Source organism: Stegodyphus dumicola, chromosome 1, assembly GCF_044657685.1.
Source record: "Stegodyphus dumicola isolate Sdum_Otavi_A_Nest chromosome 1, ASM4465768v1".
Classification (NCBI taxonomy): domain Eukaryota; kingdom Metazoa; phylum Arthropoda; class Arachnida; order Araneae; family Eresidae; genus Stegodyphus; species Stegodyphus dumicola.
Window position 1 is genome coordinate 83,983,895 of NC_140768.1, and position 12,905 is coordinate 83,996,799.

The 12,905-nt window shown below is 32.4% G+C and overlaps 1 protein-coding gene across 1 annotated transcript in view; it reads right to left on the bottom strand.

The window, feature by feature from the left end:
• Nucleotides 1-6,800: 6,800 nt before the first annotated feature.
• The window catches only part of Idi (Isopentenyl-diphosphate delta isomerase), a 36,234-nt gene continuing 30,129 nt past the window's right edge, over nucleotides 6,801-12,905 (bottom strand). The window contains exon 7 of the mRNA XM_035352555.2: nucleotides 6,801-7,113. The gene's annotated coding sequence lies outside the window, so the exon portion shown is untranslated. The remainder of the gene's footprint in view (nucleotides 7,114-12,905) is intronic.

Genomic DNA, 12,905 nt, shown 5'->3' on the forward strand with positions numbered 1-12,905 from the left:
CTTGTACTTTTGGCTACGTCACATTGTCATCGTAGGATGACTACTACTCATACACAGTACAAGATTCACGTATAAGCTACACAAGCTATAGCTTAGGACCCCTACTTTCTTGGTGGCCAACCCAACAAATTTAAATATTCTATAAATATTGAAATAGAGTATAACAGACTTATAAAGGGCTCCATTTCTCAAATAGTTTAGGGCCTTATAAAGGCTCTGCAACATACATAATGCAAAACATGTAGTCCCGAAACAGATCTTTCTTCTGATAACGCTCTTGGTGACGCCACATAAACTCTGCAAAGTAGGAATACAAATTTTCATTCGATGACTGCCGAAGACCCCGCTTACGAAACTCGCGCTTAATGTGGGTGAACATGCAGTCAGTGGTGTTGGTATGAGCGCCAGTTTCGAGTACCTTTCTCGCGATAAACCCACCCACAGACATCCGATTGAAATTTAAGCTCAACGCGTATCTTTCGTACAAACTTGACATTCATAGCGAGAACTAATTAAAACTTCGCTCATACACCAAAATTTATAACTTTCTTATTCTTTCGCTCTAATTCATGAAGAAACGATCTAGTAGTTATCTTGCAGACATGTTTCGTGGAAGTGACGGGATAAAGACTAGTTAAAACAGCCAGCAATCAGAAAGTAAAGGTCAATTAACAGCAATTAAAATTTCAATAAGTATTCAAAACATGTGATTTGTAGTACGTGATACACGTACTACAAATGACCAATCATTAAACTACAAGTTCTAATCAGATTAAACTAAAGAAAAACATGGGCAGGTAAAAATGAAATGGCTGCTATAACGTGGGGGAAAACAGAGTGGATGCTGGTTTATCAGAAAACTGGTACCGTCAGTATTTGGCGCCAAATCAAAATCATTTTTTTACGCTAAAACCGATTTTCCTGGGGTACGTGACAGGATTTAATAAGGTTATTATTAGAATTATTTTTTCTTTAATTTAGTTAAAGTATTATTGTATTGTACTTCGTGAATTAAAGGTGATATAATTGCTATGAATCCTACTACTGCAAAACACATGTAGTGGTGAGTTGCGTTCTTTTGCCAGAACCATTAATTTCTTGAAAAACGAAATTGGTAGTGGCGATTTTTCAAAAGGAATAATTAAAGATAAATTTAGCAAGTTACAAAAGGATATTGAGGAGCTTAATGAGGCTGTTTTGAATTCAATTATTCCAAACGACAAAATGGAGGATAAAATTTCGAAAGAAATAGAAAGCTGTGGTATTTAACCAGATTAATTTATTACCATTTTTGGCTAATAACTAGAGAAGTTAGGTGCCTCAGAAGAGATACATTTAGAAATGAGGTTACATAGTATTATTTCTAGCGATTTGTCTTGTAACACTAGACCTTTTAAGCTCCCAAAAATTAAGCTTAAGAAGTTCAATTGAGATGTCTTGAAATGGCTTCAGTTTGTTCTTAGTTCAAAAAAGGTGCCATGATTAGCAGTACAACAAGGACCATGATTTGCACAAAAGCAACAAATTTCAGTATCTTGTGCAAAGCATGAAACAAGGTACACTAACTAGAGATTTTATTGACAGTTACCCAGTGGCTACAAAAAATTATCCAAAATCTATTAGTACTCATAAGAAATATATTGGGAATCATGATTTAATTATTGAGATATAAGTAAGATAGTTCATTAAATTAATTGTCACGATAATGGATAATGGTAACAATTGGACGATAACTTGTCAGTTTAACCTGGATAAAACATAAGCTAGATTTATCGTCCTACCGTCATATGGTGGTAAAAAAAAGACTTTTCAGCACATTACAAAAACTCAAATCTTTGAATATGTTAGTAAAATATGACACTGAGTGCAGGGCATTATCACCATCCTGTCATTCAGTCAGTCTTAACACCAAGGTAAGACCAGTATTTGATGCATCATGTAAATCTAAACATGGACCTTCCCTTAATGATTGCTTGGTAAAAGAGAACAATTTAATCAAGGTTTGGTTTAGTTTGGTTTGGTTTATTTAATTATAGCAAAGCACACTAGGGCTATCTGCCTAAGGGGAGGGATGCCTTCGTGGAGGACTTTCTAAGGGAAACTCGCTCACATACATGTTACACATGGAGAAAACCACGAAAATGCCCATGCAGCCAGCCTGTTCACAGGATTCGAACCTCAATTTAATCAAGGAACCACCTGTATTATTAAGGTTTAGATTGAGCACGGTGGTCTTATGTATAAGAGTACAGTGGATATAAGATGCACATTTCTGCAGATTGAATTCAAAAGGATCAAGATTTTTTAAGGTTCCTTTGGTGGGAGAATGATAATCTCATAAGAGTGCATCACCACACATAGTTAAATTTTGCGACCACACCAGCTCCTATCTTTTAGGTGCTGTCATTTCTTTCCGTTTGTCTTGAATGTCTGCCGAACTAAATTATGCAGCAGAAAAACATGGAAATTCTTTTTACATAGATGAGTGTGCCCCATTTCTTGATACAGAGCACGAACTGAAGTTTTTTTATGGATAAGCCAATAACCATTTTGGCAAAAGCTAAGATGGGCCTTCAGATGTGGATATTTTGTCCTATCATAAATTGTTATTAAACTTTCGAGCAATGATTCGAAATCCATTCCTGAAATATGATTTCAGTCTCTAACAAAAGGGATTTTTTGACCAGCTGGGATTCCTGGAGAATGCAAGAAGTTTGGGACACTAAATCGGATTTGGATTGCCTACTGCTAAAAGAAGTCGAACAAAAGTTTTTAAAATCATACAGCGATGCCAGATTAGTGAAACGTACAGAGAAAACATTAAGAGTGATAGAATGGTATAGAAATAGGTTAGAGCAGCTATTCTTATCCTGTGGTACGCAAGAGAAAAATAGGTAGCACGCAAGAGAACAAAGTATTTTTAACTATTAAATTCAAAAATTAAATACCCCAGAATAATGTTTAAGGTTTTTTTTTTTTTTTTTTCTCTAAAACTCATAAATTTATGTGATGTGAGCTTTGTTCAAAGTCAATAGCCACTCATAGACTTTAGAAAAATAATCCGTTTTTATTTTCATATATTCTTTTAGCCATAGGCATAACAAAATTTGTCATAAATGATATTTTTGAAAGTAGTAATAGAAATGGTTGTATTTAAGAGGAAAATAAGTTCCTATAAAAATATAATAGTATTTTGTTAATTCTTTTAGAGTTCATCAATTTATTAGCATGTCTACACTTGCTGTCACCACCATTTCCAGCTCATACTGCTTTCCTTTCAATTAGAATCATTTTTTTATTTCGATTTGGTGTCTCTAATATCAGGTATTTTATCTTCTTGTTGCTTTGTATTCCTTACTTTTCTACGCGATTTGAGAATCGTTTCTTTTTGAAGAACTTGTAATATACTGTGCATTTAAATATTTATGAAAGAATAATAAAACAATCCTAGATTTTCAAAATGGAAAAGCCTGACTAATTGGAAAAGTGATGATTCACAGGTGATGGAGCCAGGACAATCTACTAGCTCTAAGAATATTGAAAAGAAAAGAAAAATTGTTTACAGAAAATATAATCAGAGTTATTTATCATTTGAGTTTACTTGGAATGGACCCTCAACCTCAAGGTGTTGTTTCCGGTGAACTATTACCTAATCAAAGTATGAAACCATCATTTCTTAAAAGACATCCTGAATCTAATCATACCAACCTAAAGGATAAATCTTAAGAATATATTAAGAAGAAATTATTGGATTTGAAAAATAGTAAACAAGTGATAAAAGGTGTTGTTACTTCAAGTGAAAAAGCTTTGGAAGCTAGTTACCTAGTAAGCCTAAGAATTGCCAAGACTGGGCAGGCTCACACTATTGGAGAAAACCTCAGATTACCGGCAACTAAAGCTACCGTTTTAACATTATTCAAAGAAAAAGTGGCTAATGAACTTGATAATATTCCGTTATTAAATGATACAGTAAGTCAACGAATACATGAAATGACAAATTCCATAAAAGAGACACTTATTCAAAAAATAAAACACAGCGAGAATTTTGCATTACAATTGGATGAAAGTATTAGCATAACGAACTTTGTTCAATTATTAGTTTACATACTTTCCGAAGAAGATAAAAGAGTTTCCGAAGAGTATTTATTTTGTGAATCTCTTCCTCATAGAAGAAACTCAAATGAAAATTTCACAATCATTTACAAGTTTATGTCTGAGAATGATATTCCTTGGAATAAATGCATAGCGTTATGTAGTAACAGAACTCGGGCTTTAACAGGAAAATATGGCAGTGTTATTTCTCGAACAAAAAATATACTCACTGTTTTATTCATCTTGAAGCTTTAGTAGCCAAAACAATTCCCAAAAACCTGAAAATCATTTTGAATCAAAGCTGGGAAAATTGTAACTTTTATTAAAAGTTGAGCTTTAAATTCAAAAACATTTACGAATCTATGCCAAGAGATGGTCAAGTGAAAATTAAATACTTTTCTTTTTAATATTCTGAAGTAAGGTGGTTTATTCAGAAGTAAAGTTTTAAATCGTTTTTTTGAACTCCAATCAGAAATTCAAATTTTCCTCCGTCATTCAAAATTTGAATTGCAAAAATGTGTATTTAGTGAATTATGGTTGGAGAGTTTAGCATATTTAGCTAATATTTTTTGAAAGTTAAATTAATAAAACTTACAATTAGAAGGAGAAAGTGTTCATTTGTTTACCAGTAGAGAGAAAATAAATACAATGATAAAAAAATACTTGAGCTAATAATCTAGGAATTATATATTTTAAGCTTTACGACCTTTAGAAAGTTTTCTAACCGAAAATAATTTGAAAATAAAAGAAGAATTAGCAACTGACATTAAAAATCATTGTTTTTCATGGATAAATAATTTCTACATGTATTTTCCCGAGGATTATGAAAAAGAAAATTGGATTATAAACCCATTTTGTCCAAATGTACCTGAAATTTTATCTCGTGAAGAAATAGAACAATTGATAGAAATTTCCTTTGATCGAACTCAAACTGATGATTTCAAAAATAAGACACTTGTTAACTTTTGGGTGAAATGATAAAAAGAATTTAGGCATTTCAAATAAAGCTATTAAATTTTATTGCCTTTTTGCAGAACATCTTTGTGCGAACAAGGATATTCTTCCATGTTACATTTGAAAAATAAATACAGAACAAAATTAAAAGTGATTCCTAGTATACGATTGAAACTAAGTGAAATAAGACCAGACATTAAAAAAATTGATCTCTCTTAAATATGTCTAAATTTCACATTAAATTTTAGAATTAAAATGCAACTTGAATTTTGATAATTAAAATAGTAACCAATTTTTAATCGAACATTTTTAATGTGTGCATATTTAATACAAATGGACAATAAGTTGTGCGAATGGCAAATTATATACCTGTTTCTTAAATATTTCTACCAGAAATTGAAAAATAATCATTATAAAGCATAGTGGTGGTGCTAAAGGTTTTCAGTTTTTGCTTAGATGGTACGCATTAGTCAAAGTTTGGAACCACTGGGTTAGAGCTTTTAAAGATCATCGTACGAATGTTCATGATGATGAACAAAGTGGGCGACCTGTCATTACTGAAGATTTGGAGCAGAGCATTGATGAATGAGCGAAATGCAATAAACGCTTTATGATTTCTTCATTACATGAAGACTTTCATTGGGTTTCACGCAGTGTTTGTTCTGTATGAAATTGTAAGCGCGTGCTTAAATTATCAAAAATTGAGCACAGCTCGGGTAAAAAAATTTTGACAAAGTTGCACAAAAACAAACGTTTAGTAGCACTTTTATAGTCAGTGGTACAGTAAGAAAGCTGATGATTTTTAAGCCAAATTATCACAAGTGAGAAAACCTGGGTGGCTTATACTATACCAGAACGGAAGCAGCAATCCATGGAATGCTGGCATTCATCATCACCCAAGAGAGTAATTCAAGCAAACAATTTCAGTCCAGAAAATCATGTGTGCTGTGAAAGGTGTTGCTTGTGAGCTTTTTTGCATCATGGTGCCATAATAAATCATATGATGTATTGCGAGACCTTAAACTGTATCATGCAATCCAAAACAAAAGGCATAGCATGCCAAGTAGAGGAATCGTTTTCTTCATGACTATGCCTGTCCACGTGCGACTAAACAAACTCAAGATCTCATCGTGTTATATCACTTTGCAAACATCTTTATCATAGCGCCCAGTGACTTTCACCTGTTCCTGCACTTTAAGAAGCATCTGGCTGGTCTTTGCCACCATGAGGATGATGAGGCCAAAACAAACAGCTTGCAATGGGTTTCAAATCAGTTGGCAGACTTCTATAAAGAGGGGATTCAAAAACTGGTTCTTTAATACGATGTGTGCTTTAATACTGGCAGAGATTACATAAAAAATAGACTCAACTACAGGCTTTCATGTAAAAAAAATTGGTAAGATAATTATACTTGTTTCTGTTTCATTTCCAAATAGTACTTACTTTAAAAACATGCCTGAAGAAATTGATTTCTCACCAATGGCTATGCCTTAACTGCATCGGAATTTTATATGCAGGTCTTTAATTTTAAAAAATTCAGTTTACATTGCATTCCCTCAATGAAGATCTTATATTAGTACCCACACATATCAAATGTAGTATTAGGTGAATATTTTCGCCTTTATAAAAATTCAAAAAACAAAAAGTATGTTGAGTAATTTTTTTTTTCCAATAATGATTGAAGAAAAGTGCATAGATATTTGCTTTATTTCAATAGTTATCATTTAGTGTCATGAATCGAACACATTTGAAACTTATTCCATAACAACAAGTCTTATTTATTTCAAACTATACAAGCATTTATTTTAATTCTTCAACACATAATGATAAAACATACAATAGTAAACATTCAAAAAATATACAAGACATACCAGAAACCTTCATTACTAATAATTGAATATACATAGCTTAGCTGTACATATGTATTCATAAAAAGTAGATATACAAAGGATTTGAGCAACAAAAGGCACTAGAACACACATATACCACAATTTACTTAAATGATACAAGGAAAGAACTTCATGTATAGGTGGTTAAAACAGACAGTACAGGTGCAAGCTTTAACATCTAAAAAAGAAATGAAAAATCAGTAATTCAAATGAATTTAATTCTACAGAAAACCATTACATAGAAAATTCATTCATTCAAGTTATTAATCTAAAGAGAAATAATACTTTTCTTAATATATGAAAATAAAGCCACAATAATAATAATTAATGCTGATTTGAATCTTAAAAAGGCGAAAAAACATAATGTGCATCTTCTTTCTCCAGGATATATTGCTGAACACAGGATTCACTGCAGAATTCTTTATGAGAAACATTCGGACAAAAAAGGAAAAATGCTGTCACAATAGACGAATCTTGGTTGTGTTTAAATGATCACAATAAAAATAGATCCATTTATTATCAACAAACAGAAAAAAATCTTAAAACACCATTCAAGGAATCTAGAGAAAGTTTTTGTAAGAGATTTAAGATATTTGCTAGTTTTTCATATAATGGAAATTAAAAATAAAAAATCTGATGTTGTGCACCATGACTTCTTTGTACGGAATATTAAAGTATACACATTTGTTCCTGCATTTCATTTAAACTTATTGGATTGAATTAAATCTACTTCATCGATAGCACATAAATCACAATAGAATAAATGCACTCTTTAAAATTCACTATATTTGTTTATCATTAAATCTACTTCGTCGATAGCACATAAACCACAATAGAATAAATGCACTCTTTACAATTCACTATATTTGCTTACCATAGCGACACTCTGGCCCTAGGTTCACTTAACAGTGCTACATTTCAATAATTTTTAACTCAGAATGCACAAAATTTATATCATCTTAAGAATTATCTAATCGTTGCCACATGTTCTATTCAAATACTATAATAAATCTAAAATGATGTATAAAAGAAATTAAGCAAACAAAAAAAATAGTTTTTCACAGAGGATTCAGTATTTCTCATTCAATTAATTCAGTTCTCATTTTGTGACAAGGCAAAAATACATAAAAACTTAAAATGTCTGTATTGAAAATTATGAAGTAAATCTTAAACAATTATTTCCTCGAATAAATTCCAGAATGGATTAAGCACGATTTAATTCGCAATAAGAAGGTGTTATCTTTGTTGTAGCAAAGCTTACTTTCACTAGATTGGCAACAAATCTACTATTCTGTTGTTTCAAACATAAACAAGCAATGGCTGACATGGCAAAAATTATTAGGCTTAGCAGCACTTAAACCCCTTCATGCCGGGTAATGCAAACGCGCACTTATCGCGGAGGCCGGCAGTGTCTTACGCGAGTGTCTGTCCAGGGAGTGGGGCTTTTTTGCTATTAAGCCTAAATCCACGAAATTTCCGAAGTATCAACGCATTGTTTAATAATTCTCTATAGAGTATTTAAACGGCTTATGCTTTATAGATATTTTTATATATACTTTAATTACCTTATTTCTTGTTTAAATGCATATTTTACACATTTTATTTTCATTACTCACCAATTTATGACTTTTAACATTATACGTCTGAAAACTAAATATATTACTTAAAATTCTCTTTTCGTATGAAAAATTTGAAAAAAAAGGGATCCACACACAGCCCTACGTTACATTCCTTGTACTCGTAATAACTCATTTGCCGTTTTGGAGAATTTTTCTGGGAATATGAACAAACGAAGCATCGTCGTCTCATTTTCTTATCAGTCTCTTCTGAACAAAGTTTTGGAAAATATCTTTCAGTTAATCTGAGTGGATTTAATGATTGTGGGTTTCTTTATAATACTCATCAAAATTGTTAGAGCAAAGAAAACAAACAATTCTTCCACTGTAACATTTAAATACTTCGAAGAAGTTGCTCCAGATTCATCCTCAGGATATTTACTCCTTTGATACAAATTAGTCTCTTCAGTAATTAATTTAATTATTGTATCATCAAAATAATACCTAAAGAAATCAATTTCTTCTTCAACCGAATTATCCACTTTAATTCCAGGAACAGCTTTAAATGGTAATTCCGATAAATTTTCTATTGTGGATGACCATGGAGAAGTACTTGCTTTCGACGTACTCGCCATACAGATGTCCGAAATGTCCTCATCATCATTAGATTCGCCAGATTCTTTATGATCAGAATATATCATAGTATCACTATCACTACTATCAGAATCTGTTTCAGAATCAATATCTGAAATAATTTTGCAGCATTTCTGCTATTTCATGCTCTGTTAAACATTTTCGACGCTTCAACATTGCAACGGTAAAAACAGAAAGAATTCACATCTAACAAGATCTAATTATTTTCTAAAAACTGAACTGCAAACTGAAATACCCAACGCTTTAGCAAAAATAAAACTTCTCTACTTACAATAAACAACTACCACGGGCGAATTTAAAGAGACGTCATAAAGCACGCCATTCGGAAACATTTATTTCCCCTTTTGTTTATATAATCAAAAACACGTGTATGCGAGTTATGCTTCTCTCATTTCGAGTAGAAGGTCTAATGTACATGTATCTGAAACCATATGGACATACAGTGTCATCTTGTGGCAGAAATTATAGTTTTTAAAACATTCCAGGACACTGGCACAAATACGTGACAGTCCGGGCTGAACGGAAAAACGCTCTGGCATGCCTGCGTTTCGGCCGGGAAGTGTATGTGCCAGTTGGCACGAAGGGGTTAAACAACTTTTAAATTGTTGAAAATTCTAAAATTATTGCATACAGATTTACTAAAGGCAAAAAAACCTTAACCGGAAGATAAGAACAGCATAATTCAATAATTCTTAAAGCAAAAAATGCACAATTTACAAACATCTTACATATAATAATATAAGAATAAAGAAACTGAGATCACTGAGCCGAGTAACAGTGGATATATATATATATACATACATATATTTTGGCGCGGTAGATTGCAACCAAAATACGAGGTGCACATCTACATGTTATAGTAGTCCTATTTACAAAATTTCAACATTCTGAGGCTACTCATTTTTGAGTTATGTGAGATATGCACATACGTACACACAGACACCACGAAAAATTATCTTAAAAATTCATTTTCAATTAGTTTTACAATTTTTTTTGGAGGGAAAGAGTCCTTTATTCTGTCCTTATGTATAGATGTTAACCACAAGCATCATTAAATTGCACTCGATAGCGGTGAAAATGGATATTTAACATTGAAATACAATGCCTGGAACTTTCCGTGATTACAATACTTCCTTTATACTTCGTACAAGGAAGTAAAAAAGTGGTGAAAAATGTTAAGATCAACTCTACATATTATCAAAAACATATTTTATACCCAATTTTCAAATATGAAATACCTTCATTTTAAACACAGAGTGATCATTCGGTAGAACTGAAAAAAACAAAGCACAAAATCTACTGCTAATTTCCTGGGAAAAAAAATGGAACAAGAAAGGGGTATCAAGGCCATACTCTTCATTCATATCCCTACTAAATCTCCTGATCTATCAACTGATTTTTTACGCTTGTGGACTTAAAAAGCAGGTTGTCCGAATGTCAACCTACAACCTCCTTAGACTTTGAAAAGTTGTTCAAAAGCAATGGGATATAATACCTCTACAACTATCTTCATACACCGTCTTGGAAATTACGATGTATGAAGATAAAAAAAAGAATAAGAATTATCAAATAGAATATTTAAAACAAAAATTTTAGGTAAAATATTTCTGTAATTACAATGAAAAATCGTCTAAAAAATGTGCGAACAGCCTCTAATATACAGCATAAGAAATGTCCGATTCATTGCAATACCAATACAAATATTCATAAAAATGAGCAGTTAGATACATTATAAATTATAATTTTACAAGATATTTTAGAAAACATGTAACAAAATGGAATGTAACAAATTTGGAAGGTTAGGAGAAACAAAATTTCATTGAAACAGTCAGTGCACTTTCATTCAGAGATAAAAAGTCAGCTATCACTTCCAGCTTGATGAATGGAAGAACACCAATAACTTATTATTGACGATATTTTCTCTATATATCACCATACTTAAAAAAGCCATCAATTTCTTCTCATGGCATCCTGTGAAATCTATTGTGTACAAGAAGCTTATTACATACCTCCAACTACCTTTAAACAACATTATTAGCGTTTACTGTGAAGTACCTCTTGCAAGATATAATATGGGACAGCTGCATGTATATACACTGTCAGCTGCATTATTATGCATGTAAAATAGCACCTACTGTATAATATAACATATTTTGCATGTATAATATAAAATAGCACTTAAGGATGTTTGTTTGTTCGGTTTTTGGCACACAACCTGAAAAGATATTTGCGCCAGACGCATATCAGTCCTGATTTTAAATAAAAGTTTAAAACCAAGACATAAAAATGAGATACATAAAGATGAAAAGTATATAACGATGAGATGATTACAGATGTCAAGATCAGTTAAATACAAAGTGTTAAAACAAAAAGTTAAGAATGTGTGTTAAAATACAAAGGAATATTCTAAAACATGATTCAGATTAAATAATAAAAATCTGACTCTAGCAGGTAATGAAATAAATTAGTGCTGACCTCTTTTCCAATTATTCAGTCAAGAGGTAAGTCACAGCTGTTAAAATGCTTCATATGAAGTCTGTTAAGTTTAGGGCATCGAGTTAAAAAGTGATGAACTGTTAAAACAGCATTACAATTGGGACAGATAGGTTTGTTTTCACCTTTTAAAAGATGATTTTGGGTAATACGACAAAGACCAATTCTAAGGGAGTTAAAATTACCTCTAGTTCCCAGCAGCCTCCCTATATTCAACTTTATCCTTGATGCTTCGTAACTTGTTATTTACTTGAAGTTTCCAAAATTGCTGCCATTTATTTATGACCTTGTTTTTGATGACCATGATGATGTCTCTAACTTGAACAAAACCCAGCAGAGAAACTCACAGCAGATTTTGAAGTAACATCTGCCAGTTCATTTCCCTCACCTATGTGCCTAGGCACCCAGCAGTAAAAAATAGTTAAATTCAAATGCCATCCACGAATATTTAAATTCAAATGCAATGTTGAAATTTCAAGTTGGAGAATTCTGGGTATCAATAAATGCCTCAAGAGCTTTTAGTGCACTATACAGGTGAGAATAAATAATAAAACCTTTTCTGAGTTAGTTTTGATATATATAAAAGGACACAGTATACAGAAGTCAACTCCACAGTAAGCACCGAGCAAGCCTCATGCAAATGCTTTATTTCTTAATGATTTACCGCTATAAAAGAGGATACAACATGACTGGCTGTTTTTGAGCCATCAGTGTATATGGGAATGTAGCCACTATATATTTGGCTATGCTCAAGAAAAAGCTGTTTATAGTATCGTATTGTTTTTATTCAAATGATGGAAAACATTAAGCAGCTGGATTTGTGAATTTTCCCAAGGTGCAATGTCAAAATGCTTTACTGTCTGGGAATTCAAGCTAGTTAGAAGATGTTATTCAATCAATGGCCAGACTCTTAGGAGGAAAGAAGGCACACAACATGGTCGTGCTTCAAACAAGTAAAAAAAAAAAAAGTCACGGTGGTGTAAAGTGGTGTTGCCAGGATGTCCAGGCTATGATAGTTTATTAAGATAATGACTAATAAATAACTGCTTACGCCTTAACTGGAGAGATGGCTCAAATAAGTCAATATACAGACTCTGAACGGGAGACATCCTAAATGGCCCAGAACATATCCGGAGAGCCTGGTGGCGAACAGGTTCAAGTTTTGACAACATAGAAGGTCATGCCTCGTGCTCAGCCATAGTCCAGTTTTGAATGCATTAAAGCCCTGTAAACACTAAACACGGAGCATAGCACAGTGATCTGCCCC